Source organism: Oncorhynchus clarkii, unplaced genomic scaffold (genome assembly GCF_045791955.1).
Source record: "Oncorhynchus clarkii lewisi isolate Uvic-CL-2024 unplaced genomic scaffold, UVic_Ocla_1.0 unplaced_contig_118_pilon_pilon, whole genome shotgun sequence".
In the NCBI taxonomy this organism is placed as follows: domain Eukaryota; kingdom Metazoa; phylum Chordata; class Actinopteri; order Salmoniformes; family Salmonidae; genus Oncorhynchus; species Oncorhynchus clarkii.
The window spans coordinates 88,587-110,347 of record NW_027258107.1 but is presented as its reverse complement, the minus strand read 5'-3'; the positions used below and the strand labels follow the sequence as shown (position 1 = coordinate 110,347).

Here is a 21,761-nt window from a genome sequence, read left to right as displayed (position 1 = left end):
TCGGTCTGGTCTGGTTCGGTGTGGTCTGGTCTGGTTCGGTCTGGTCTGGTCTGGTTCGGTCTGGTCTGGTCTGGTTCGGTTCGGTCTGGTCTGGTTCGGTCTGGTCTGGTTCGTTCTGGTTCGGTCTGGTCTGGTTCGCTCTGCTTCGGTCTGGTCTGGTCTGGTTCGGTCTGGTTCGGTATGGTCTGGTCTGGTATGGTCTGGTCTGGTCCGGTCTGGTCTGGTTCGGTCTGATCTGGTTCGGTCTGGTCTGGTTCGGTCTGGTCCTGTCCGGTCTGGTCTGGTTCGTTCTGGTTCGGTCTGGTCTGGTCTGGTTCGGTATGGTCTGGTATGGTCTGGTCTGGTTCGGTCTGGTCTGGTTCGGTCTGGTCTGGTCTGGTCTGGTATGGTCTGGTCTGGTTCGGTCTGGTCTGGTTTGGTCTGGTCTGGTTCGTTCTGGTAACTGTGTTTATGAAGTAAAGCATGTGTGTCTGTTGGTTTGAAGTAAACTCTAGTGTGTAGTGTTTTCTGTGATTGATTGTTATTACTGAAAAAAACCGTTGTGTCTAAGAAGTTGACTTCTTGCGGATGAATTGTGTATTTAACCTTAATGGATGGATGATGACCGTTGAGAATGTTTATAAAATCTGTGAATAACTGGATGTCGTGAGGCCAGGCTGCTATTATGTCATCTAAAAAGCGGTAATAACAAGTGGGTTGATATGGACACTTGGCCAGTGCCTCTCTCTCCCATTCAGCCATGTATATATTGGCGTAAGCAGGTGCACATTTTTTGCCCATAGCTGTTCCCTCCACCTGCAGGTAATAATGATCATTGAATGAAAAGTCATTGCTAGTCAGGCTGATTTCTAACAGTTGTAATATTTCTTTGTCCGGTCTAGTGTTGTCTGGGTATCTCTTAAAGATATTTCTAATTGCTTGTATTCCTGTTGCTGTATAGGCTATCAATATCTATCGTGAATATGTGTGTATGGGAGGGAACAACTATGGGTCCAATCCTCTCCATGAAGTGGTAGGTGTCCCTGAGAAAGCTGGGGTGCCTTGTGGAGAGAGGGTTGATATGGTGATCTATATATTGTGAAATGTTATAGGATTCACGATTGCAGTCTGAGACAATCGGTCTGCCAGGAGGAACTTCAAAGGGAATTGTCCATGTCTCCGGTTCCTTGTGTACTTTTAACAGTAAGTAGAATAGTCTAGGTCGTGGGGTGTCTGTACCGTTGAGAAAGTCCCGTTGTTTTGCTGTGATGTAGTGTTGGTCGTAGTCTTTTTATTATTGTCCTTAGCTGTGTCTGTGGTTGTATACTGTTTTGTACCCAAGTGATCAGTGTCCAGGGGGCAGCGAAGCTAGACTGGCGAGTATTATCCAGGTTAAGAAAACTGGCTGGCTGTGCAGAAGGTAAAGGCCGCTAGCAGTGGCTAACAATGACTAAATAGCTAGTTAGCTGGTTAGCTTCTGGAGGTTCTTGAATGTGTTCTAAAAATTAAAAATAATAGCGATTCCGTATCACATTGGGTGAGGCAGGTTACCGGAAGGTATAATCAAATTAAAAATCGAAAAGAGATTGAAAGAAAATATTTGGTCCGGTGAGTGGTTGGGACGCTGCGATTCAGACGGTTAGCAGGCCTGTGCTAACAGTTAGTAGGCCGGGGCTGAACAAGGTAGCAGTTAGCGGACCGGGGCTAAACAAGCTAGCAGTTAGCAGGCCGAATTAGCAAGCAAGGAGATAGCAAGGGCTAGAAAGTTAGCCTTTGGGGGACGTCGCGATGGGGTGAGTCTGTTTATGCCTCTTCATGCGGTGACATCGATAGACCTGTCGTGGGTCCGGATATTGTAGCCCAGGAGTATGCTTCGGTGGTAGCACAGGAGCTCTGGCCGGGCTAGCTTCAAGCTAAATGGATGGAAACGCTAGCCAGGAGTTAACATCCGGGGTTGCAGTTAGCTAGTTGTGAAGACCCAGCTGAAAATGTTCCGTTTGCGGTGGGAATCCGGTGGGAATCCGGGGATAAAAAAATAATAATAATAGGTCCGTTATGCTCTGGTTAGAGTCGCGTTGTTCGAACTGGCGAGAGCTTTCCGCGCTGAAGGTTAGCTGAAGACCGCTAGCAATGGTTTGCTGGTAGTTAGCTGTCTAGCTTCAGTTGAGGGGTGCTAGCTAGCTAGCTTGATAGTTAATGTTTGCTTTAGTTTGCGCGCCAGCTCTGCAAATTCAGCAGGTGTGTGTGTGTGTGTGTGTGAACGCTTCCAACAAAACTAATGACTTGCAGTGGATCAAACCATTGTGAGGCAAAGGGCGGGGGTTGCAATCTTTTGAAACTTAAAAACGCGCTATTAAGTGTCTATAATCAGCATAAGTGCTTTCATTGCGTTCATTCATATTATTGAAATTACATAGATATGTTTACAGTGATATATTGGGGGGGGAAATCATATTTTTCCCAGGATAGGGGGGTCATGTCCCCCCCTGGGATTTCTGCCTATGCACGTGATATCTCCTCACTCACGTGGTTGATTGAAGGACGTGGTTGATTGAAGAACTGATTTGTGTTGATGGCAATTACCATATAAATTCAAAGATGAAGAAGGAGGGATGACTAGAAACGATTCAGTTGACGGTTTTATGTGTGGATTAATTGTCGGAGTAGAGGAATTTGTGTAATTCAGGTAAAAAAATAACGCAATGTTTATATCACAGGACAAATTAGCTAGCGGGTTAACTCGCTAAATTGCCATACATGTTTCATGCTTTTCGGCCTGTCCCCAATTTAATGCCATTGGTCACATATTTTGTTTTGATATTTTAACCTGCGTGTCTTTATCGCGTCTGCAAGCACGCAGCTGGTATGTTTATAATGAACTTTATCTGTCGAAAATGGAAATTGTGAGGTTTGAGGTCTTGTGGTGGCTTATGGGGGAGGAAAGGGGGGAGAGTACAGGGGGTTGGGGGGAAAAGAAGGGTGTGGTGTGGGTCCAAATTGTGGGTAGAGCCTATTCTAAATTTAGCTGCTCACACCAATTCTTAAAAATGAGGTCTGCTGTGGTTGTTGTCCAGTGTATCAGGTCTGTTGTGTGGAATTCATCATGGGGTATCTCCAAGAGAAATGGGCCATGTGTGGTGATGTAACCGTTAATGACTTTGAGGTTCCGTTTTCAATCTGGTGAAAGGAGGGGTGAGTGGTTAATAATGGGGATGTAAATAATTGCATTAGGGAAAAAGTGACTCTTGCTTCCTTGTGCATTGATGCATTCTGTTTGATGTTTTGTATGGGTCATTATCCATATTGTTTATGCCCACCGAGAGAACCACTATGCATGCTGGTGTCTAAATGAACCTCTGTTTTCTCCAGGACCTTTTTGAAATGGTAAAATGTTGCTCCAGGGTAACTCTCCACTTGAATGGGTTATGAAATGGAGGGATTCTATTAACATTTGAGTCTCCCAAGACTAGTATTGGTTTATTTCCCTTAAAATTCCAATCTGCCACCTTGCCATTTGGTGTAATACTTAAAGGCCCGTAGATGTCCTCCTAGGATCATAAATTAAACTGAGGTAAGCTCCAAGTTGCCTCTTTTTCTGGGTGGCAGTGCAGAAGTCGATGTGGTGAGAGATTCATTCAACCATAGTGTTGTTAAATATGAACATAAACGCCATATTGTGCATTTAAATGGTTTCATTGTTTTGTTAAAGGAAAGGAAAAACCTAAAAGAGGAAGTGCCAAACTAAAACCAAACAAACCATAAATATATAGAGTAGAAATAAATTATGAATAAAACCATGTTCTTCTCCATCCATTTTCCTGTCTGTTAAAACCCATTTTCTAATACAGGCCATTTGGTGTTATTGTCTGTAGGTTCTGGATCCACTCCCGTGCTGCCCACAGGTCCAGAGGCCCACAGGTCCAGCCTATATGTGACTGTAACCCTGATATGGTAAGGTGAGTGATGGGGTGCTCCTGGAAGTGGGTTATGAGTTCCGTTTGTAGGTGTGCCCTTTTAATGTTATACAGGTGTTGTTTGAGTCTGGTTTCTATGGTGTGTTTGGTTTCTCCAATGTATTGTTTATTGCAAAGTGTACATGTAATTATATAAATGGTGTATGTGTGTTCAATGAATAGGATTCTTGTACTGGTGCTGATGTGTGGCTGTGTATATTTGTAATGACCTTTATCTGTCGAAAATGGAAATTATGAGGTTTGAGGTCTTGTGGTGGCTTACTACTGAATCTTGCTTTGGTGAGGAGGTCCTTTAAGTGTTTGTTCTTTCTAAATGCTGAAATAATTCTGTATGGTTTGAGTGGTATGTAAGTGTGCTGAACTGTAGAGAAGTTGTGTTTGATTGATTGATGTAGGGGTCTAATTCTATGTGAAAATGTGGTTACTAGGGGGATGATAATTGTCTGTTGATTGAGTATTGATGACAAGGGAGAAGAGACAGAGGAAGTGTTCCGGTTTAGTGATTGGTGCAGATCACTTTCCATAGGGGAGTCAGGGTGAGGGAGGGAGATAGGATGAGAACCAGGGTAATGGTACACATTAGGGTTAGGCGTGAGGTTTGGGGAGGGGTCAAGGTTAGGAGTAGGATGATTTGCTGTGGTCTGTGAGTGTTGGATGAATGGGAGGGAGGGCGGCCAATGTGTTTTTAATGGTTCTTAAAAATCGTTTTGAATATCCTCTTCTAAGTGCATTGAATAGTGTATTTATTGCATAATCCAGGTCTTGCTTGCAAGATGATATCCTGTAGAACCGTATAATTTGTGATTTTATTATTCCCTTAAATGTATGTTTAGGATGGTAACTGTGTTTATGAAGTAAAGCATGTGTGTCTGTTGGTTTGAAGTAAACTCTAGTGTGTAGTGTTTTCTGTGATTGATTGTTATTATCTGGTTCGGTCTGGTCTGGTTCGGTCTGGTTCTGGTTCTGTTCTGGTCTGGTCTGGTTCGGTCTGGTCTGGTTTGATCTGGTTCGCTCTGGTTCGGTCTGGTCTGGTCCGGTCCGGTCTGGTTCGGTCTGGTCTGGTATGGTCTTTCTGGTTCGGTCTGGTTCGGTCTGGTCTGGTTTGGTCCGGTCTGGTCCGGTCTGGTCTGGTCCGGTTCGGTCTGGTCTGGTTCGGTCTGGTCTGGTTCGGTCTGGTCCGGTTCGGTCCGGTCTGGTTCGGGTCTGGTCTGGTTCGGGTCTAGTCCGGTCTGGTCTGGTTCGGGTCTGGTTCGTGTCTGGTCTGGTTCGGGTCTGGTTCGGGTCTGGTCCGGTCTGGTCTGGTTCGGGTCTGGTCCGGTCTGGTTCGGTTCGGTCTGGTTCGGTCTGGTTCTGGTCTGGTCTGGTCTGGTCCGGTATGGTTCGTTCTGGTCTGGTTCGGTTCGGTCTGGTTCGGTCTGGTTCGGTTCGGTCTGGTCTGGTTCGGTTCGTTCTGGTTCGGTCTGGTTCGGTTCGGTCTGGTCTGGTTCGGTCTGGTTCGGTCCGGTCTGGTCTGGTCTGGTCTGGTCCGGTTCGGTCTTGTTCGGTCTTGTTCGGTCTGGTTCGGTCTGGTCTGGTTCGGGTCTGGTTCGGGTCTAGTCCGGTCTGGTCTGGTTCGGGTCTGGTTCGGGTCTAGTCCGGTCTGGTCTGGTTCGGGTCTGGTCCGGTCTGGTCTGGTTCGGGTCTGGTCTGGTTCGGTCTGGTTCGGTCTGGTTCTGGTCTGGTCTGGTCTGGTCTGGTCCGGTATGGTTCGTTCTGGTCTGGTTCGGTTCGGTCTGGTTCGGTCTGGTTCGGTCTGGTCTGGTTCGGTCTGGTTCGGTCTGGTTCGGTCTGGTCTGGTCTGGTTCGTTCTGGTTCGCTCTGGTCCGGTTTGGTCTGGTCTGGTCTGGTTCGTTCTGGTTCGGTATGGTCTGGTCTGTCTGGTCCGGTCTGGTTCGGCTGGTCTGGTCTGGTCCGGTCTGGTTCGGGTCTGGTTCGGTCTGGTCCGGTCTGGTCTGGTCCGGTCTGGTCTGGTCTGGTCCGGTCTGGTCTGGTCTGGTTCGGTCTGGTTCGGTCTGGTCTGGTCCGGTTTGGTCTGGTCTGGTCTGGTTCGTTCTGGTTCGGTCTGGTTCGGTCTGGTCTGGTTCGGTCTGGTCCGGTCTGGTCCGGTCTGGTTCGGTCTGGTCTGGTTCGGTCTGGTCTGGTTCGATATGGTCTGGTCTGGTTCGGTCTGGTCTGGTTCGGTCTGGTCTGGTCTGGTCTGGTCTGGTCTGGTCTGGTTCGGGTCTGGTCTGGTTCGGTCTGGTCTGGTTCGGTCTGGTCTGGTTCGGTCTGGTCTGGTTCGGTCTGGTCTGGTTCGGTCTCTGGTTCGCTCTGGTTCGTTCTGGTCGCTCTGGTTCGGTCTGGTCTGGTTCGGTCTGGTCTGGTTCGATATGGTCTGGTCTGGTCTGGTCTGGTTCGGTCTGGTTCGGTCTGATTCGGTCTGGTTCGGTCTGGTCTGGTCCGGTCTGGTTCGGTCTGGTTCGGTCTGGTCCAGTTCGGTCTGGTCCGGTTCGGTCTGGTATGGTCCGGTCTGGTCTGTTCTGGTCTGGTTTGTTCTGGTCTGGTCTGGTCTGGTTCGTTCTGGTCCGGTCTGGTTCGGTCTGGTCTGGTTCGGTCTGGTCTGGTTCGGTCTGGTCTGGTTCGGTATGGTCTGGTATGGTTCGGTCTGGTCCGGTCTGGTCTGGTTTGGTCTGGTCTGGTCTGGTTCGGTATGGTCTGGTTCGGTATGGTCTGGTTCGGTCTGGTCTGGTTCGGTCTGGTCTGGTTCGGTATGGTCTGGTCTGGTATGGTTCGGCTGGTTCGGTCTGGTCTGGTTCTGGTCTGGTCTGGTCTGGTTCGGTCTGGTCTGGTTCGGTCTGGTCTGGTTCGGTCTGGTTCGGTCTGGTCTGGTTCGGTCTGGTCTGGTATGGTTTGGTCCGGTTCTGGTCTGGTCTGGTCTGGTTCGTTCTGGTTCGCTCTGGTTCGGTCTGGTCTGGTTCGGTATGGTCTGGTATGGTCTGGTCTGGTTCGTTCTGGTTCGTTCTGGTTTGTTCTGGTTCGGTCTGGTTCGGTCTGGTCTGGTCTGGTCTGGTTCGCTCTGGTTCGGTCTGGTCCGGTCTGGTTCGGTATGGTCTGGTATGGTCTGGTCTGGTTCGGGTCTGGTTCGGTCTGGTTCGGTCTGGTTCGCGTCTGGTTCGGTCTGGTCTGGTCTGGTTCGGTCTGGTCTGGTTTGTTCTGGTTCGGTCTGGTTCGGTCTGGTTCGGTCTGGTCTGGTCTGGTTCGGTCTGGTCTGGTCTGGTTCGGTGGTTCGGTCTGGTCCCGTCTGGTTCGGTCTGGTCTGGTCTGGTCTGCTTCGGTGTGGTCTGGCCTGGTCTGGTCTGCTTCGGTGTGGTCTGGCCTGGTCTGGTCTGGTTCGTTCTGGTTCGCTCTGGTTCGGTCTGGTCTCGGTATGGTCTGGTCTGGTCTGGTTCGGTCTGGTCTGGTCTGGTTCGGTCTGGTCTGGTTCGGTCTGGTCTGGTTCGGTCTGGTCTGGTTCGGTCTGGTCTGGTTCAGTCTGGTCTGGTTCGGTCTGGTCTGGTTCGGTCTGGTCTGGTTCAGTCTGGTCTGGTTCGGTCTGGTCTGGTTCGGTCTGGTCTGGTTCAGTCTGGTCTGGTTCAGTCTGGTCTGGTTCAGTCTGGTCTGGTTCAGTCTGGTCTGGTTCAGTCTGGTCTGGTTCAGTCTGGTCTGGTTCGGTCTGGTCTGGTCCGGTCTGGTCTGGTTCGGTCTGGTCTGGTTCGGTATGGTTCGGCTGGTCTGGTCTGGTCCGGTCTGTTTCGGTCTGGTCTGGTTCGGTCTGGTTCGGTCTGGTCCGGTCGCTCTGGTCTGGTCTGGTTCGGTCTGGTCTGGTGGTCTGGTTCGGTCTGGTCTGGTTCGGTCTGGTTCGGTCTGGTCTGGTTCGGTCTGGTCTGGTTCGTTCTGGTTCGCTCTGGTTCGGTCTGGTCTGGTTCGGTCTGGTCTGGCCTGGTCTGGTCTGGTTCGGTCTGGTCTGGTTCGGTCTGGTCTGGTTCGTTCTGGTTCGCTCTGGTTCGTTCTGGTCCGGTCTGGTCTGGTCTGGTTCGGTCTGGCCTGGTCTGGTCTGGTTCGTGGTCTGGTTCGTTCTGGTTCGCTCTGGTTCGGTCTGGTCTGGTTCGGTCTGGTCTGGTTCGTTCTGGTCTGGTCTGGTTCGGTCTGGTCTCTGGTATGGTCTGGTTCGGTCTGGTTCGGTTCTCTGGTTCGTTCGTCTGGTCCGGTCTGGTTCGGTCTGGTCTGGTTCTGGTCGGGTCTGGTTCGGTCTCTGGTCTGGTCTGGTCGGTCTGGTCTGGTTCGGTCTGGTCTGGTTCGGTCTCTGGTTCGTTCTGGTTCGGGTTCGGTCTGGTCTGGTCCGGTCTGGTCCGGTCTGGTCCGGTCTGGTTCGGTCTGGTCTGGTTCGGTGTGGTCTGGTCTGGTTCGGTCTGGTCTGGTCTGGTTCGGTCTGGTCTGGTCTGGTTCGTTCTGGTTCGGTCTGGCCTGGTCTGGTCTGGTTCGGTCTGGTCTGGTTCGTTCTGGTTCGGTCTGGTCTGGTTCGGTCTGGTCTGGTCTGGTTCGTTCTGGTTCGCTCTGCTTCGGTCTGGTCTGGTCTGGTTCGGTCTGGTTCGGTATGGTCTGGTCTGGTATGGTCTGGTCTGGTTCGGTCTGGTCTGGTTCGGTCTGGTCTGGTTCGGTCTGGTCGGTCTGGTCTGGTTCGGTCTGGTCTGGTTCGTTCTGGTTCGGTCTGGTCTGGTCTGGTTCGGTATGGTCTGGTATGGTCTGGTCTGGTTCGGTCTGGTCTGGTTCGGTCTGGTCTGGTCTGGTCTGGTTCGGTATGGTCTGGTCTGGTTCGGTCTGGTCTGGTTTGGTCTGGTCTGGTTCGTTCTGGTAACTGTGTTTATGAAGTAAAGCATGTGTGTCTGTTGGTTTGAAGTAAACTCTAGTGTGTAGTGTTTTCTGTGATTGATTGTTATTACTGAAAAAAACCGTTGTGTCTAAGAAGTTGACTTCTTGCGGATGAATTGTGTATTTAACCTTAATGGATGGATGATGACCGTTGAGAATGTTTATAAAATCTGTGAATAACTGGATGTCGTGAGGCCAGGCTGCTATTATGTCATCTAAAAAGCGGTAATAACAAGTGGGTTGATATGGACACTTGGCCAGTGCCTCTCTCTCCCATTCAGCCATGTATATATTGGCGTAAGCAGGTGCACATTTTTTGCCCATAGCTGTTCCCTCCACCTGCAGGTAATAATGATCATTGAATGAAAAGTCATTGCTAGTCAGGCTGATTTCTAACAGTTGTAATATTTCTTTGTCCGGTCTAGTGTTGTCTGGGTATCTCTTAAAGATATTTCTAATTGCTTGTATTCCTGTTGCTGTATAGGCTATCAATATCTATCGTGAATATGTGTGTATGGGAGGGAACAACTATGGGTCCAATCCTCTCCATGAAGTGGTAGGTGTCCCTGAGAAAGCTGGGGTGCCTTGTGGAGAGAGGGTTGATATGGTGATCTATATATTGTGAAATGTTATAGGATTCACGATTGCAGTCTGAGACAATCGGTCTGCCAGGAGGAACTTCAAAGGGAATTGTCCATGTCTCCGGTTCCTTGTGTACTTTTAACAGTAAGTAGAATAGTCTAGGTCGTGGGGTGTCTGTACCGTTGAGAAAGTCCCGTTGTTTTGCTGTGATGTAGTGTTGGTCGTAGTCTTTTTATTATTGTCCTTAGCTGTGTCTGTGGTTGTATACTGTTTTGTACCCAAGTGATCAGTGTCCAGGGGGCAGCGAAGCTAGACTGGCGAGTATTATCCAGGTTAAGAAAACTGGCTGGCTGTGCAGAAGGTAAAGGCCGCTAGCAGTGGCTAACAATGACTAAATAGCTAGTTAGCTGGTTAGCTTCTGGAGGTTCTTGAATGTGTTCTAAAAATTAAAAATAATAGCGATTCCGTATCACATTGGGTGAGGCAGGTTACCGGAAGGTATAATCAAATTAAAAATCGAAAAGAGATTGAAAGAAAATATTTGGTCCGGTGAGTGGTTGGGACGCTGCGATTCAGACGGTTAGCAGGCCTGTGCTAACAGTTAGTAGGCCGGGGCTGAACAAGGTAGCAGTTAGCGGACCGGGGCTAAACAAGCTAGCAGTTAGCAGGCCGAATTAGCAAGCAAGGAGATAGCAAGGGCTAGAAAGTTAGCCTTTGGGGGACGTCGCGATGGGGTGAGTCTGTTTATGCCTCTTCATGCGGTGACATCGATAGACCTGTCGTGGGTCCGGATATTGTAGCCCAGGAGTATGCTTCGGTGGTAGCACAGGAGCTCTGGCCGGGCTAGCTTCAAGCTAAATGGATGGAAACGCTAGCCAGGAGTTAACATCCGGGGTTGCAGTTAGCTAGTTGTGAAGACCCAGCTGAAAATGTTCCGTTTGCGGTGGGAATCCGGTGGGAATCCGGGGATAAAAAAATAATAATAATAGGTCCGTTATGCTCTGGTTAGAGTCGCGTTGTTCGAACTGGCGAGAGCTTTCCGCGCTGAAGGTTAGCTGAAGACCGCTAGCAATGGTTTGCTGGTAGTTAGCTGTCTAGCTTCAGTTGAGGGGTGCTAGCTAGCTAGCTTGATAGTTAATGTTTGCTTTAGTTTGCGCGCCAGCTCTGCAAATTCAGCAGGTGTGTGTGTGTGTGTGTGTGAACGCTTCCAACAAAACTAATGACTTGCAGTGGATCAAACCATTGTGAGGCAAAGGGCGGGGGTTGCAATCTTTTGAAACTTAAAAACGCGCTATTAAGTGTCTATAATCAGCATAAGTGCTTTCATTGCGTTCATTCATATTATTGAAATTACATAGATATGTTTACAGTGATATATTGGGGGGGGAAATCATATTTTTCCCAGGATAGGGGGGTCATGTCCCCCCCTGGGATTTCTGCCTATGCACGTGATATCTCCTCACTCACGTGGTTGATTGAAGGGCGTGGTTGATTGAAGAACTGATTTGTGTTGATGGCAATTACCATATAAATTCAAAGATGAAGAAGGAGGGATGACTAGAAACGATTCAGTTGACGGTTTTATGTGTGGATTAATTGTCGGAGTAGAGGAATTTGTGTAATTCAGGTAAAAAAATAACGCAATGTTTATATCACAGGACAAATTAGCTAGCGGGTTAACTCGCTAAATTGCCATACATGTTTCATGCTTTTCGGCCTGTCCCCAATTTAATGCCATTGGTCACATATTTTGTTTTGATATTTTAACCTGCGTGTCTTTATCGCGTCTGCAAGCACGCAGCTGGTATGTTTATAATGAACTTTATCTGTCGAAAATGGAAATTGTGAGGTTTGAGGTCTTGTGGTGGCTTATGGGGGAGGAAAGGGGGGAGAGTACAGGGGGTTGGGGGGAAAAGAAGGGTGTGGTGTGGGTCCAAATTGTGGGTAGAGCCTATTCTAAATTTAGCTGCTCACACCAATTCTTAAAAATGAGGTCTGCTGTGGTTGTTGTCCAGTGTATCAGGTCTGTTGTGTGGAATTCATCATGGGGTATCTCCAAGAGAAATGGGCCATGTGTGGTGATGTAACCGTTAATGACTTTGAGGTTCCGTTTTCAATCTGGTGAAAGGAGGGGTGAGTGGTTAATAATGGGGATGTAAATAATTGCATTAGGGAAAAAGTGACTCTTGCTTCCTTGTGCATTGATGCATTCTGTTTGATGTTTTGTATGGGTCATTATCCATATTGTTTATGCCCACCGAGAGAACCACTATGCATGCTGGTGTCTAAATGAACCTCTGTTTTCTCCAGGACCTTTTTGAAATGGTAAAATGTTGCTCCAGGGTAACTCTCCACTTGAATGGGTTATGAAATGGAGGGATTCTATTAACATTTGAGTCTCCCAAGACTAGTATTGGTTTATTTCCCTTAAAATTCCAATCTGCCACCTTGCCATTTGGTGTAATACTTAAAGGCCCGTAGATGTCCTCCTAGGATCATAAATTAAACTGAGGTAAGCTCCAAGTTGCCTCTTTTTCTGGGTGGCAGTGCAGAAGTCGATGTGGTGAGAGATTCATTCAACCATAGTGTTGTTAAATATGAACATAAACGCCATATTGTGCATTTAAATGGTTTCATTGTTTTGTTAAAGGAAAGGAAAAACCTAAAAGAGGAAGTGCCAAACTAAAACCAAACAAACCATAAATATATAGAGTAGAAATAAATTATGAATAAAACCATGTTCTTCTCCATCCATTTTCCTGTCTGTTAAAACCCATTTTCTAATACAGGCCATTTGGTGTTATTGTCTGTAGGTTCTGGATCCACTCCCGTGCTGCCCACAGGTCCAGAGGCCCACAGGTCCAGCCTATATGTGACTGTAACCCTGATATGGTAAGGTGAGTGATGGGGTGCTCCTGGAAGTGGGTTATGAGTAAATTGTAGGTTGATGTGGGCACTTGGCCAATGCAAGTTCAAAACAGACAGTGTGACCCAATTAAAGGTGTGACCCAATTAAAGGCACTTCCGGTTGGCACAGGAAGCTATACGTAAACACATATCTTGCTTGGGGTATTCTCTTACAGAATCCTGAGTTTAAAGTCTTTATGTTAAAAATTGACTGATCTAGACAGGGTTGAATGCAGTCATTTTCACATTTGCAGGTTATGTACATCAAAATACCTTTTGGGTGAATTTAACCACTTCCGGATGCTCCAGGATGCTTAGATTCGACACAGGTAGACCTCATAGTGGTCTGATGGACTGTCATAGAAGACAGGTTCATAAGGCATTCATAACCCACATAGGCTTCAGGTTGAATTTAGAGGTGCAGGCAATGTATTCCTATGGGGAGAGAAGTCAATGCAAACTGTTTGAAGTAAACACCTTCTTTTAACTGCTAAGGGTTAATGCCACACGGCCAAGGTTAGGCTTGCACGGATCGGGAGGACCTCAGGAACGTACCTGAGGTCGAATTGTGCTTCTCACCCTAGCAGTTCTCTCACTGTCACCCAAACAAATGACATTTTGGGCCTACTTTTCTCATGGTCGCTGCGCTCAGACCGAGCGAGCTACGGGATATCTCGTTGAACTCTGCACGGCCTAGAGATTATGTTTATGCCCTTGCCTGCTCTCTGTGTCTTTCAGCACCACACCTTTTCACTCCATCCTTGCTGTGTGTGTGTGTGTGTGTGTGAGAGCTTTTCTTTGACATCTGCTGGCGGAAATTACTGATTTACAGTTTAGGAGGGTTACCTAGTCACACGTGAAGTTTTGGAAAGATGTGACTTTTTTAACCCTTCAAAACAGACAGTGTGACCCAATTAAAGGCACTTCCGGTTGGCACAGGAAGCTATAAGTAAACACATGTCTTTATTGACATAGCCACTTACAGAATCCTGAGTTTTAAGTCTTTAAGTTAAGAATTGACTGATCTACACAGGTTTGAATACAGTGATTTTCATAATGACAGGTTATGTGTTTCAAAACACTTTTAGGGTGAGCTAGCTTGATAGTTAACGTTTGCTTTAGTTTGCGCGCCAGCTCTGCAAATTCAGCAGGTGTGTGTGAAGGCTTCCAACAAAACTAATGACCTGCAGTGGATCAAACCATTGTGAGGCAAAGGGCGGGAGTCGCAATCTTTTGAAACTTAAAAACGCGCTATTAAGTGTCTATAATCAGCATAAGTGCTTTCATTGCGTTCATTGATGGGGTGATCCTGGAAATGAGTCACTAGTTCTGTGTGTAAATGGGCCCGTTTGATATTGTATAGAATGCTGTTTAAGTCTATTTTCTATTGTATACTGGGTTTCCCCAATGTAGTGTTTTTTGCTAAATGTGCAAGTGATTATATACATATATGACATTTGGAGTGTAGAGTGAAATGAAAGACAACCCCCCCTCTCCAAAAGTTGGGTCTGTGCTGTTGTGAGTTGAAAAGACTTGGATAAATTCATGATGAGAGGGGGTCAACTACCCCCTCTGCTGGGTAATCTAAGAAAGCAACTGGGGGAGGAAAGGGGGGGAGTGTACAGGGGGTTGGGGGGAAAAGAAGGGTGTGGTGTGGGTCCAAATTGTGGGTAGAGCCTATTCTAAATTTAGCTGCTCACACCAATTCTTAAAAATTAGGTCTGCTGTGGTTGTTGTTCAGTGTATCAGGTCTGTTGTGTGGAATTCATCATGTGGTATCTCCAAGAGAAATGGGCCATGTGTGGTGATGTAACCGTTAATGACTTTGAGGTTCCGTTTTCGATCTGGTGAAAGGAGGTGTGAGTGGTTAATAATGGGGATGTAAATAATTGCATTAGGGAAAAAGTGACTCTTGCTTCCTTGTGCATTGGTGCATTCTGTTTGATGTTTTGTATGGGTCATTATCCATATTGTTTATGCCCACCGAGAGAACCACTATGCATGCTGGTGTCTAAATGAACCTCTGTTTTCTCCAGGACCTTTTTGAAATGGTAAAATGTTGCTCCAGGGTAACTCTCCACTTTTATGGGTTATGAAATGGAGGGATTCTATTAACATTTGAGTCTCCCAAGACTAGTATTGGTTTATTTCCCTTAAAATTCCAATCTGCCACCTTGCCATTTGGTGTAATACTTAAAGGCCCGTAGATGTCCTCCTAGGATCATAAATTAAACTGAGGTAAGCTCCAAGTTGCCTCTTTTTCTGGGTGGCAGTGCAGAAGTCGATGTGGTGAGAGATTCATTCAACCATAGTGTTGTTAAATATGAACATAAACGCCATATTGTGCATTTAAATGGTTTCATTGTTTTGTTAAAGGAAAGGAAAAACCTAAAAGAGGAAGTGCCAAACTAAAACCAAACAAACCATAAATATATAGAGTAGAAATAAATTATGAATAAAACCATGTTCTTCTCCATCCATTTTCCTGTCTGTTAAAACCCATTTTCTAATACAGGCCATTTGGTGTTATTGTCTGTAGGTTCTGGATCCACTCCCGTGCTGCCCACAGGTCCAGAGGCCCACAGGTCCAGCCTATATGTGACTGTAACCCTGATATGGTAAGGTGAGTGATGGGGTGCTCCTGGAAGTGGGTTATGAGTTCCGTTTGTAGGTGTGCCCTTTTAATGTTATACAGGTGTTGTTTGAGTCTGGTTTCTATGGTGTGTTTGGTTTCTCCAATGTATTGTTTATTGCAAAGTGTACATGTAATTATATAAATGGTGTTATGTGTGTTCAATGAATAGGATTCTTGTACTGGTGCTGATGTGTGGCTGTGTATATTTGTAATGACCTTTATCTGTCGAAAATGGAAATTATGAGGTTTGAGGTCTTGTGGTGGCTTACTACTGAATCTTGCTTTGGTGAGGAGGTCCTTTAAGTGTTTGTTCTTTCTAAATGCTGAAATAATTCTGTATGGTTTGAGTGGTATGTAAGTGTGCTGAACTGTAGAGAAGTTGTGTTTGATTGATTGATGTAGGGGTCTAATTCTATGTGAAAATGTGGTTACTAGGGGGATGATAATTGTCTGTTGATTGAGTATTGATGACAAGGGAGAAGAGACAGAGGAAGTGTTCCGGTTTAGTGATTGGTGCAGATCACTTTCCATAGGGGAGTCAGGGTGAGGGAGGGAGATAGGATGAGAACCAGGGTAATGGTACACATTAGGGTTAGGCGTGAGGTTTGGGGAGGGGTCAAGGTTAGGAGTAGGATGATTTGCTGTGGTCTGTGAGTGTTGGATGAATGGGAGGGAGGGCGGCCAATGTGTTTTTAATGGTTCTTAAAAATCGTTTTGAATATCCTCTTCTAAGTGCATTGAATAGTGTATTTATTGCATAATCCAGGTCTTGCTTGCAAGATGATATCCTGTAGAACCGTATAATTTGTGATTTTATTATTCCCTTAAATGTATGTTTAGGATGGTAACTGTGTTTATGAAGTAAAGCATGTGTGTCTGTTGGTTTGAAGTAAACTCTAGTGTGTAGTGTTTTCTGTGATTGATTGTTATTATCTGGTTCGGTCTGGTCTGGTTCGGTCTGGTTCTGGTTCTGTTCTGGTCTGGTCTGGTTCGGTCTGGTCTGGTTTGATCTGGTTCGCTCTGGTTCGGTCTGGTCTGGTCCGGTCCGGTCTGGTTCGGTCTGGTCTGGTATGGTCTTTTTTGGTTCGGTCTGGTTCGGTCTGGTCTGGTTTGGTCCGGTCTGGTCCGGTCTGGTCTGGTCCGGTTCGGTCTGGTCTGGTTCGGTCTGGTCTGGTTCGGTCTGGTCCGGTTCGGTCCGGTCTGGTTCGGGTCTGGTCTGGTTCGGGTCTAGTCCGGTCTGGTCTGGTTCGGGTCTGGTTCGTGTCTGGTCTGGTTCGGGTCTGGTTCGGGTCTGGTCCGGTCTGGTCTGGTTCGGGTCTGGTCCGGTCTGGTTCGGTTCGGTCTGGTTCGGTCTGGTTCTGGTCTGGTCTGGTCTGGTCCGGTATGGTTCGTTCTGGTCTGGTTCGGTTCGGTCTGGTTCGGCCTGGTTCGGTTCGGTCTGGTCTGGTTCGGTTCGTTCTGGTTCGGTCTGGTTCGGTTCGGTCTGGTCTGGTTCGGTCTGGTTCGGTCCGGTCTGGTCTGGTCTGGTCTGGTCCGGTTCGGTCTTGTTCGGTCTTGTTCGGTCTGGTTCGGTCTGGTCTGGTTCGGGTCTGGTTCGGGTCTAGTCCGGTCTGGTCTGGTTCGGGTCTGGTTCGGGTCTAGTCCGGTCTGGTCTGGTTCGGGTCTGGTCCGGTCTGGTCTGGTTCGGGTCTGGTCTGGTTCGGTCTGGTTCGGTCTGGTTCTGGTCTGGTCTGGTCTGGTCTGGTCCGGTATGGTTCGTTCTGGTCTGGTTCGGTTCGGTCTGGTTCGGTCTGGTTCGGTCTGGTCTGGTCTGGTTCGGTCTGGTTCGGTCTGGTCTGGTCTGGTTCGTTCTGGTTCGCTCTGGTCCGGTTTGGTCTGGTCTGGTCTGGTTCGTTCTGGTTCGGTATGGTCTGGTATGGTTCGGCTGGTCTTGTCTGGTCCGGTCTGGTTCGGTCTGGTTCGGTCTGGTCTCTGGTCTGGTCTGGTCCGGTCTGGTCTGGTCTGGTCCGGTCTGGTCTGGTCTGGTTCGGTCTGGTTCGGTCTGGTCCGGTCTGGTTTGGTCTGGTCTGGTCTGGTTCGTTCTGGTCTGGTCTGGTTCGGTCTGGTCTGGTTTGGTCTGGTCCGGTCTGGTCCGGTCTGGTTCGGTCTGGTCTGGTTCGGTCTGGTCTGGTTCGATATGGTCTGGTCTGGTTCGGTCTGGTCTGGTTCGGTCTGGTCTGGTATGGTCTGGTCTGGTTCGGTCTGGTCTGGTTCGATATGGTCTGGTCTGGTTCGGTCTGGTCTGGTTCGGTCTGGTCTGGTTCGGTCTGGTCTGGTTCGGTCTGGTCTGGTCTGGTTCGGTCTGGTCTGGTTCGGTCTGGTCTGGTTCGTTCTGGTTCGCTCTGGTTCGGTCTGGTCCGGTCTGGTTCGGTCTGGTCTGGTTCGATATGGTCTGGTCTGGTCTGGTTCGGTCTGGTTCGGTCTGATTCGGTCTGGTTCGGTCTGGTCTGGTCCGGTCTGGTTCGGTCTGGTTCGGTCTGGTCCAGTTCGGTCTGGTCCGGTTCGGTCTGGTATGGTCCGGTCTGGTCTGTTCTGGTCTGGTTTGGTCTGGTCTGGTCTGGTCTGGTTCGTTCTGGTCCGGTCTGGTTCGGTCTGGTCTGGTTCGGTCTGGTCTGGTTCGGTCTGGTCTGGTTCGGTATGGTCTGGTATGGTTCGGTCTGGTCCGGTCTGGTCTGGTTTGGTCTGGTCTGGTCTGGTTCGGTATGGTCTGGTTCGGTATGGTCTGGTTCGGTCTGGTCTGGTTCGGTCTGGTCTGGTTCGGTCTGGTCTGGTTTGGTCTGGTCTGGTCTGGTTCGGTCTGGTCTGGTTCGGTCTGGTCTGGTTCGTTCTGGTTCGGTCTGGTTCGGTCTGGTCTGGTTCGGTCTGGTCTGGTATGGTTTGGTCCGGTTCTGGTCTGGTCTGGTTCGTTCTGGTTCGCTCTGGTTCGGTCTGGTCTGGTTCGGTATGGTCTGGTATGGTCTGGTCTGGTTCGTTCTGGTTCGTTCTGGTTTGTTCTGGTTCGGTCTGGTTCGGTCTGGTCTGGTCTGGTCTGGTTCGCTCTGGTTCGGTCTGGTCCGGTCTGGTTCGGTATGGTCTGGTATGGTCTGGTCTGGTTCGGGTCTGGTTCGGGTCTGGTTCGGTCTGGTTCGGTCTGGTTCGCGTCTGGTTCGGTCTGGTCTGGTCTGGTTCGGTCTGGTCTGGTTTGTTCTGGTTCGGTCTGGTTCGGTCTGGTTCGGTCTGGTCTGGTCTGGTTCGGTCTGGTCTGGTCTGGTTCGGTCTGGTCCGGTCTGGTCCCGTCTGGTTCGGTCTGGTCTGGTCTGGTCTGCTTCGGTGTGGTCTGGCCTGGTCTGGTCTGGTTCGTTCTGGTTCGCTCTGGTTCGGTCTGGTCTGGTTCGGTATGGTCTGGTCTGGTCTGGTTCGGTCTGGTCTGGTTCGGTCTGGTCTGGTTCGGTCTGGTCTGGTTCAGTCTGGTCTGGTTCGGTCTGGTCTGGTTCGGTCTGGTCTGGTTCAGTCTGGTCTGGTTCGGTCTGGTCTGGTTCGGTCTGGTCTGGTTCAGTCTGGTCTGGTTCAGTCTGGTCTGGTTCAGTCTGGTCTGGTTCAGTCTGGTCTGGTTCAGTCTGGTTCGGTCTGGTTCGGTCTGGTCTGGTTCGGTATGGTTCGGCTGGTCTGGTCTGGTCCGGTCTGTTTCGGGTCTGGTTCGGTCTGGTCCGGTCTGGTCTGGTCCGGTCTGGTCTGGTCCGGTCTGGTCTGGTTCGGTCTGGTCTGGTTCGGTCTGGTCTGGTTCGGTCTGGTTCGGTCTGGTCTGGTTCGGTCTGGTCTGGTTCGTTCTGGTTCGCTCTGGTTCGGTCTGGTCTGGTTCGGTCTGGTCTGGCCTGGTCTGGTCTGGTTCGGTCTGGTCTGGTTCGGTCTGGTCTGGTTCGTTCTGGTTCGCTCTGGTTCGTTCTGGTCCGGTCTGGTCTGGTCTGGTCTGGTTCGGTCTGGCCTGGTCTGGTCTGGTTCGTTCTGGTTCGCTCTGGTTCGGTCTGGTCTGGTTCGGTCTGGTCTGGTTCGGTCTGGTCTGGTCTGGTTCGGTCTGGTATGGTCTGGTTCGTTCTGGTTCGCTCCGGTTCGGTCTGGTCCGGTCTGGTTCGGTCTGGTCTGGTTCGGTCTGGTCTGGTTCGGTCTGGTCTGGTTCGGTCTGGTCTGGTTCGGTCTGGTCTGGTTTGGTCTGGTTCGTTCTGGTTCGTTCTGGTTCGGTCTGGTCTGGCCTGGTCCGGTCTGGTCCGGTCTGGTTCGGTCTGGTCTGGTTCGGTGTGGTCTGGTCTGGTTCGGTCTGGTCTGGTCTGGTTCGGTCTGGTCTGGTCTGGTTCGTTCTGGTTCGGTCTGGCCTGGTCTGGTCTGGTTCGGTCTGGTCTGGTTCGTTCTGGTTCGGTCTGGTCTGGTTCGGTCTGGTCTGGTCTGGTTCGTTCTGGTTCGCTCTGCTTCGGTCTGGTCTGGTCTGGTTCGGTCTGGTTCGGTATGGTCTGGTCTGGTATGGTCTGGTCTGGTTCGGTCTGGTCTGGTTCGGTCTGATCTGGTTCGGTCTGGTCTGGTTCGGTCTGGTCCTGTCCGGTCTGGTCTGGTTCGTTCTGGTTCGGTCTGGTCTGGTCTGGTTCGGTATGGTCTGGTATGGTCTGGTCTGGTTCGGTCTGGTCTGGTTCGGTCTGGTCTGGTCTGGTCTGGTTCGGTATGGTCTGGTCTGGTTCGGTCTGGTCTGGTTTGGTCTGGTCTGGTTCGTTCTGGTAACTGTGTTTATGAAGTAAAGCATGTGTGTCTGTTGGTTTGAAGTAAACTCTAGTGTGTAGTGTTTTCTGTGATTGATTGTTATTACTGAAAAAAACCGTTGTGTCTAAGAAGTTGACTTCTTGCGGATGAATTGTGTATTTAACCTTAATGGATGGATGATGACCGTTGAGAATGTTTATAAAATCTGTGAATAACTGGATGTCGTGAGGCCAGGCTGCTATTATGTCATCTAAAAAGCGGTAATAACAAGTGGGTTGATATGGACACTTGGCCAGTGCCTCTCTCTCCCATTCAGCCATGTATATATTGGCGTAAGCAGGTGCACATTTTTTGCCCATAGCTGTTCCCTCCACCTGCAGGTAATAATGATCATTGAATGAAAAGTCATTGCTAGTCAGGCTGATTTCTAACAGTTGTAATATTTCTTTGTCCGGTCTAGTGTTGTCTGGGTATCTCTTAAAGATATTTCTAATTGCTTGTATTCCTGTTGCTGTATAGGCTATCAATATCTATCGTGAATATGTGTGTATGGGAGGGAACAACTATGGGTCCAATCCTCTCCATGAAGTGGTAGGTGTCCCTGAGAAAGCTGGGGTGCCTTGTGGAGAGAGGGTTGATATGGTGATCTATATATTGTGAAATGTTATAGGATTCACGATTGCAGTCTGAGACAATCGGTCTGCCAGGAGGAACTTCAAAGGGAATTGTCCATGTCTCCGGTTCCTTGTGTACTTTTAACAGTAAGTAGAATAGTCTAGGTCGTGGGGTGTCTGTACCGTTGAGAAAGTCCCGTTGTTTTGCTGTGATGTAGTGTTGGTCGTAGTCTTTTTATTATTGTCCTTAGCTGTGTCTGTGGTTGTATACTGTTTTGTACCCAAGTGATCAGTGTCCAGGGGGCAGCGAAGCTAGACTGGCGAGTATTATCCAGGTTAAGAAAACTGGCTGGCTGTGCAGAAGGTAAAGGCCGCTAGCAGTGGCTAACAATGACTAAATAGCTAGTTAGCTGGTTAGCTTCTGGAGGTTCTTGAATGTGTTCTAAAAATTAAAAATAATAGCGATTCCGTATCACATTGGGTGAGGCAGGTTACCGGAAGGTATAATCAAATTAAAAATCGAAAAGAGATTGAAAGAAAATATTTGGTCCGGTGAGTGGTTGGGACGCTGCGATTCAGACGGTTAGCAGGCCTGTGCTAACAGTTAGTAGGCCGGGGCTGAACAAGGTAGCAGTTAGCGGACCGGGGCTAAACAAGCTAGCAGTTAGCAGGCCGAATTAGCAAGCAAGGAGATAGCAAGGGCTAGAAAGTTAGCCTTTGGGGGACGTCGCGATGGGGTGAGTCTGTTTATGCCTCTTCATGCGGTGACATCGATAGACCTGTCGTGGGTCCGGATATTGTAGCCCAGGAGTATGCTTCGGTGGTAGCACAGGAGCTCTGGCCGGGCTAGCTTCAAGCTAAATGGATGGAAACGCTAGCCAGGAGTTAACATCCGGGGTTGCAGTTAGCTAGTTGTGAAGACCCAGCTGAAAATGTTCCGTTTGCGGTGGGAATCCGGGGGAATAAAAAAAATAATAATAATAGGTCCGTTATGCTCTGGTTAGAGTCGCGTTGTTCGAACTGGCGAGAGCTTTCCGCGCTGAAGGTTAGCTGAAGACCGCTAGCAATGGTTTGCTGGTAGTTAGCTGTCTAGCTTCAGTTGAGGGGTGCTAGCTAGCTAGCTTGATAGTTAATGTTTGCTTTAGTTTGCGCGCCAGCTCTGCAAATTCAGCAGGTGTGTGTGTGTGTGTGTGTGAACGCTTCCAACAAAACTAATGACTTGCAGTGGATCAAACCATTGTGAGGCAAAGGGCGGGGGTTGCAATCTTTTGAAACTTAAAAACGCGCTATTAAGTGTCTATAATCAGCATAAGTGCTTTCATTGCGTTCATTCATATTATTGAAATTACATAGATATGTTTACAGTGATATATTGGGGGGGGA

The 21,761-nt window shown here is 48.7% G+C and overlaps 1 long non-coding RNA gene across 1 annotated transcript; it reads left to right on the top strand.

Moving 5' to 3' along the window:
- Positions 1–615: 615 nt before the first annotated feature.
- On the top strand, positions 616–20,058 carry LOC139395676 (uncharacterized). Its single transcript, XR_011630570.1, has 3 exons — positions 616–835; positions 9,074–9,258; positions 19,994–20,058. It is a non-coding gene; the product is annotated as an uncharacterized lncRNA (long non-coding RNA).
- Positions 20,059–21,761: the final 1,703 nt, after the last annotated feature.